Source organism: Carlito syrichta, unplaced genomic scaffold, assembly GCF_000164805.1.
Source record: "Carlito syrichta isolate Samal-C Ts95f unplaced genomic scaffold, Tarsius_syrichta-2.0.1 Scaffold126519, whole genome shotgun sequence".
In the NCBI taxonomy this organism is placed as follows: Eukaryota; Metazoa; Chordata; class Mammalia; order Primates; family Tarsiidae; genus Carlito; species Carlito syrichta.
In genome coordinates this window covers 16,293-22,347 of record NW_007070615.1, presented here as the reverse complement: position 1 = coordinate 22,347, position 6,055 = coordinate 16,293, and the positions used below count along the sequence as shown (strand labels likewise).

General features: G+C 45.1%; 1 protein-coding gene across 1 annotated transcript in view; it reads right to left on the bottom strand.

Annotated features, from left to right (window-relative positions):
- Positions 1–5,784, bottom strand: part of NRF1 (nuclear respiratory factor 1) — a 114,255-nt gene extending 108,471 nt beyond the window's left edge. The window contains 2 exon segments of the mRNA XM_021707855.1: positions 980–1,108; positions 5,751–5,784. The gene's annotated coding sequence lies outside the window, so the exon portion shown is untranslated.
- Between the last annotated feature and the right edge of the window lie 271 nt (positions 5,785–6,055).

Sequence of the window (6,055 nt, the reverse complement as noted above, 5' to 3'; positions counted from 1 at the left end):
CGGCTGAGCCACCGAGCCCAGCAAGCCACTTTTACAAGACTAGCATTAGGGCTTTCTGTTCTCATACCCTCATGTTGAATGCTTCCTAATGTGGAGCATCTGAAACTAACAGACGCTGACTAATCCAGCCAACCAACAATCTCGAACTTAATGAATCATTAAAAAGAAGCTAAACTATAGAGTATGAAGGCCGGGCTCGGTGGCTCAGCCTGTAATCTCACGCCTTGGGAGGTTGAGGTGCATGGTCTGCCTGAGCCCACGGGTTCGAGACCCGCCCAAGCAATGTGGCGAGACCTCATCTCTACAATAAATCAAAAAATTAGTCGGGCATGGTAGCGCGCACCTGTAGTTCCAGCTACTCAGAAGGCTGAGGCGGAAGGATTGCCGGAGCCCAGCAGGTTGAGGCTGTGGTGGCCAGGAGCAGCCACTGCACTCCAGTCTGGGCGACAGAGTGAGATTCCAACTCAAAAAATAAGTAAATAAAAATCGAGTATAAAATGCCCCATGGAGAGAAATGGGGCATTTAGGAGTGACAGGGAACCAGACGGAAAGGAAGTGGAAGATTCAAACACACACTTCCATCTGTCCCCAGCTCACCTGCTCTGAGAGAGGTGTCTGCTGAGTCCAAGAGTCCCACACAAGCCTCCAAACCAACATTACAGCATTACAGAAAGTACCTATGGAAGTAATGTACAGACACAAAATGATTTGTCATATTATCCCATGAACAGATGAGGTGCTTGGACTACAGGAAACGTGGCGCAGCGGCAGTTTGGACTCCAACCACTCCTCTCACCCATGACAAATTCCACAGGGTTGTCTGTCTACTGAAAACCCACAGTGGGTCTTGGCTGTCACTTCCAGCACGGCTGACAGATGGAGAGTTGCCATTTTTCCTTATTATGCAGCTGGCCTCGATGTGTGCAAGGATCTGGGAAGTCTTCTCTTTGCTCTCCCTCCTACCTGCTGAAACACTCACCCTCACTCCACAGCAGGCTAGTTCAGAGTTCAGTCTCTGGAGCCAGAGTCCTGCATTCAGATCCCCGCTCTGCCACTCACTAGCACCTTAGACAGACTTCATTGGACTTCTAGGCCTGAACTGTATTACCTGTCAAATGAAGAAGAAGAACAGCATCTACTACATAGAATTATGGAGAGGACAAAATGAGCAACTATTTGTAAGCGTGTAAGTGGCACATGGTATATAAAGAGTGCCATAAGTAAACTTATTATGATTATTCCACATACCAAGATAGATACAGCACAGAAATGCCAGATTAACAGTTTGATTTTTTTATATTGGGAGAAATAATACTCACAGATCACATTAGGAGTTTTGGCCATACAAAGACCACCATCATAGAGTAGTTTTGATTCTTTGTGGATCATGGATCCTTTTGAAGATGGGTGAAGGCTAGACCTTCTCTCTAGAGAAATGCATATACCCAGGCTTTTCCAAAATATGTCAATGTTCTCAGACTTAAATCACAAATAGACTATTTCAAGACGGTATTGCTATAACAAAGCTACAACACTAGAGGGTGCCACAGCCAAAGGAAAAAATGCAAAGACAGCACGGGATTTCAGATTGCTTAAAATTCAACTGGAACAAACATCCACCCCAAAAAAATAATAATTAGGTAACTGTACTTCACCGAATGCTTTATTTTTCCATTTTTTAGTCAGACTCTTACTCTGTCACCCAGGCTGGAGTGCAGTGGCACGTTCACAGCCACCGCAGCCTCGACCTGCTGGGCTCAGGTGATTCTTCCGCCTCAGCCTTCCAAGTAGCTGGGACTACAGGCACGTGCCACCACGCCGGGCTAATTTTTTTATTTATTGTAAAGACGTGGTCTGGCCAAAATGCCCAGGCTGGTCTTGAACTCCTGGATTCAGGCAATCCTCTTGGCAGCCTCCCAAAGTGCTGGGATTATAGGCGTGAGCCACTGCACCCAGTCTACCAAATTCTTCAAAATATGCCAACTCTCTCACAGGCTCCAGATTTGTGCTGTCTAAAAGCACTTTCAGCAGTGATGGAAGTGTTCTAAATTTGCATTGTCAAAACAGTAGCCATCAACCACGCTGGCCACATGAAATGTGACTCTTGTGATAAAGGAATTAAATTTCTAATTAGTTTTAATTTTAAAAGCCATATGTAGCTTTTGGCTACTATGCCTAAGTGCAGTGCTACATTTCTAAGTTTTGAAATGACCTGCCTCTTGTGGGGGCGGGGAATGAGGGCACACAACCACCCACGGGGCACCGTGCCCACTACCAGGGGCAGAGGGGCTCACCCAAGACCAGACCTCACCACACACAGTCTACAATTAGCAAATCCCCATATGGATCCCACAACTCTAAAATTTTTTTTAAAAATTTAATGAAAAACCCACTTAATCACAGGCCATTTTATCTCACTGTGAAAGGAGTTTCTAATAGAGTGGGTTCCTACGATAATCCAGGCCAATCTGTTCCTGTGATAATTCAACACCACAAAGATAGAAAAAAAGATGGCCAGTGTCTCTCCCCCTACCCCCCGCCCCCAGTGGGCCTGCCTTTACTTTTGTGCACAATCAAAAGTCAAGCTTTCTTGTCCTTACTGCAGAAGACCCTGCCTGCCCAATTCCCAGGCTGTGTTTCTTTAGTCAAACGTATTATAAGCCCCTGGGTTATAGTAGCTTTAAAAAAAGTGTATATCAAAGACTGAACTAATAAAGTCCAGTAAGTAGGCTTTTAACCTTTAAAAGACAAATCCTCGCCTCATGATATTTGCTAAGGGCTGAGGGAGTGCTGGGAAGGCAAAGCTGCAAGGACACAAGCCAGCGTCCTACGGAAAGAACACTCTTCATCAGAAGTATGCCAGGGTCCGGGCTAAGAAAGGCCACTGCAGGCGCAGCTCAGAAAGGCACATGGCGTGGCAGGGGCATCCATGGACACCCACATGCAGTCTCAGGGCAATCTGGGGAATGAACCAGCACCACTTTCAGTTGCCTCCACCCCAGATTCTTTCTCCACTGCAATTTAGTCTGCTAAAATAAAGCTTAATGCTGACCCACCGGTCAAAGAGAAAAGCATCTATGCACACTGCATAGCACCTCACGGCTCACAACCCAGCGCCTGGCACAGCACCTAGAATGAAGTGTGTGCCTGATGAATGTTGGTGACAACGATCACAAGCACTAGAGAGGGCATTCTCAAATATGGAGGGGCTTACTAGCAGTTACGAATGTCAGTAAAAAGCAGGTGAGCTGCTGAAACCATCCCAGCTTAGACACAGCAGACTGGAGATCTGGCATGCCCAAGCATTTGTCACTGGTCCGAGTGCAGCTGGCAGGGCTCCTTTTGTGGAATAATTGTTGGTCCACAGCTGCTCCCAAATTACCAAACCCAAATAAGCAGTTGCCATGTGATAGCAGGATTAGAGGCTGCCTCGATTTCCATTAAAGAGAAATAACAAATAGCCACAAGTCCCACCCCTCAGTCTCCGAAAGCACAAAGGACACTCTTATTCAGACCCTGCACTCTGAGAAAGAGCACCGCCGCCTGGCTGCCAGTCGCGGCCTCAGTTTTGTTGGACCAATCATTACACAGCCAACATCCAGTCAAGGCTGTCTCCTAGCTGCTGCAGGACAGCTCAATGCATGGCTTTTCTCTTGAAATAACTGAACTAAGGGTTTGCTTCTGGATACACTTATGGGAGGGTAAGCATTCATTCCATGGACCTAGGAATCGCTGCAAATCAATCATTCTCTCATCAACAAATATCTACTGAGTTCTCTGTTTGTTTGTTTGTTTGTTGTTGTTGTTGTTTTTGAGTTGGAATCTCACTCTATCACCCAGGTTGGAGTACGAACAGAGGCACGCTCCCGGCCACCGCAGCCTCCGACCTGCTGGGCTCCAGCATCCTTCCACCTCAGCCTTCCAAGTAGCTGGAACTACAGGCATGTGCCACCACACTCAGCTAATTTTTTTATTTATTGTACAGACGATGTCTCACCAAGTTGCCCAGGGCTGAACCCCTGGGCTCAGACAATCCTCTCACCAACACATCCCATAGTGCTGGGATTACTGGGGTGAGCCACCGCACCTGGCTTACTGAGTTCTTATCAGGAACGCCTGGGTTACAGTAGCATGAGTACCCAAAAAAACAAAAAACTATGACAAGCAATTCTAATTTTGTATCTTTAGTTTAAAAAAATGTATTCTCATAGAAGTAAAACATGTTCTTTTGGGGTAATGGAGAAAAAACCGATGTGAAAAAAGAAAACACAAATCACCATCACTTGAGACAGCCACATTACCAAGTTAAGAGCTTTGTGGAGAAGCATTTTCCCCCTTAGTTTATATTGTACATAATGTTTTATAAATATACTTTGACTTGAGCTGGGCTCGGTGGCTCAGCCTGTAATCCCACAGCTTTGGGAGGCTGAGGTGAGTGGATTGCCTGAGCCCGCGGGTTCGAGACCCGCCTGAGCAGGCGAGACCTCATCTCTACAATAAATCAAAAAAATTAGCAGGCGTGGTAGCACGCGCCTGTAGTTCCAGCTACTTGGAAGGCTGAGGCGGAAGGATCACCGGTGGCTGGGAGCGGCCACTGCACTCCAGTCTGGGCAACAGAGTGAGATTCCAACTCAAAAAAAATATATATATATATGCTTTGACTTAATAGAGAATAAAAGTTTCCATGTTCCATTTTTGCATCATTTTGAAAATGTTTGTAGAGTATTTCCTGTAAAAAATGGACAGTAGTTACTTTACTAATCCCCTAAAGTCGGTCACTAGGTTATTTCCAAATTTCGGCTATGGTAAGTAATACTGTTAAGATAAACGTGGTATTCAATAAATCTCTGTTGAATCAGTACTAAGCTAAGTCTTCAAGTACAGACCAAAAGAGTTCCTTAGTTTTTTGTTTGTTTGTTTCTTTGTTTGTTTGTTTGAGTCAGAGTCTCACTCCATCGCCCAGGCAGGAGTGCAGTGGCATGCTCACTGCCACCATAACCTCAACCTGCTGGGCTCAGGTGATCCTTCTGCCTCACCTTTGCAAGTAGCTTGAATTACATGTGTGCACTACCACGGCTGAATTTTTTTTATTTATTGTAGAGACGAGGTCTCACTAAGTTGCCCGAGCTGGTCTCAAACATTAGGCTCAGGAAATCCTCTCATCTCAGCCTCCCCAAAATGCTGAGATGGCAGGTGTGAGCCACTGAGTCCGGCTTCCTTAGCTTCTAAGGACCCCATTTTCCAAAATGGCAAGTTAAGAGACCCTATGGGAAGTTGGTGAATCCAAAAATAAAAGTTTTATTATTTAAAATTATAAAGGGGGGTAAAAGCAATCACTTTTTAAAAATTATTATTTTTTGAGTTGGAGTCTCATTCCATCGCCCAGGCTGGAGTGCAGTGGCACGCTCACAGCCACCCCAGCGTCAACCTGCTGGGATCTTGGTAATCCTTCGCCTAGCCTTCCAAGTAGCTAGAACTACAGGTCCGCACTACCCCACCCAGTTAATTTTTTGATTTATTGTAGAGACGAGGTCTCGCCATGTTGCCCAGGCTGGTCTCAAACCCGCGGGCTCAGGCAATCCTCTCGCCTCAGCCTCCCAAAGTGCTGGGATTACAGATTTGAGTCACCGCACCTGGCCTATTATTATAACTTTTAAGATGTGGGGTACAATTCAGGATTAGGTATACACAATATATTTTTTAATAAAAAATAATAATAAAGTTAATTAGGGCTGGGCGCAGTGGCTCACCTGTAATCACCTGTAAAACACCTCTGAAGGCTGAGGCAGGAGGACTGCTTGAGCCCAGGAGTTTGAGGCTGCCATGAGCCATGGTTCCACCACTGCACTCCAGCCTATGTGACAGAGCAAGACCCTGTCTCTAAAAATAAAAATAAAAGAAAATTATAAAGATAAAATACTTTCTCAAAATAATATAAATGTCAAAGAATGAGAGATGGAGAAAACGAGAGTTAAACTGTTATTTTTCATATCAAAATAATCCACAGATTTTGTCTAAAGTTAATAAATCAAGGAACAGAAGTCTAAACATACCA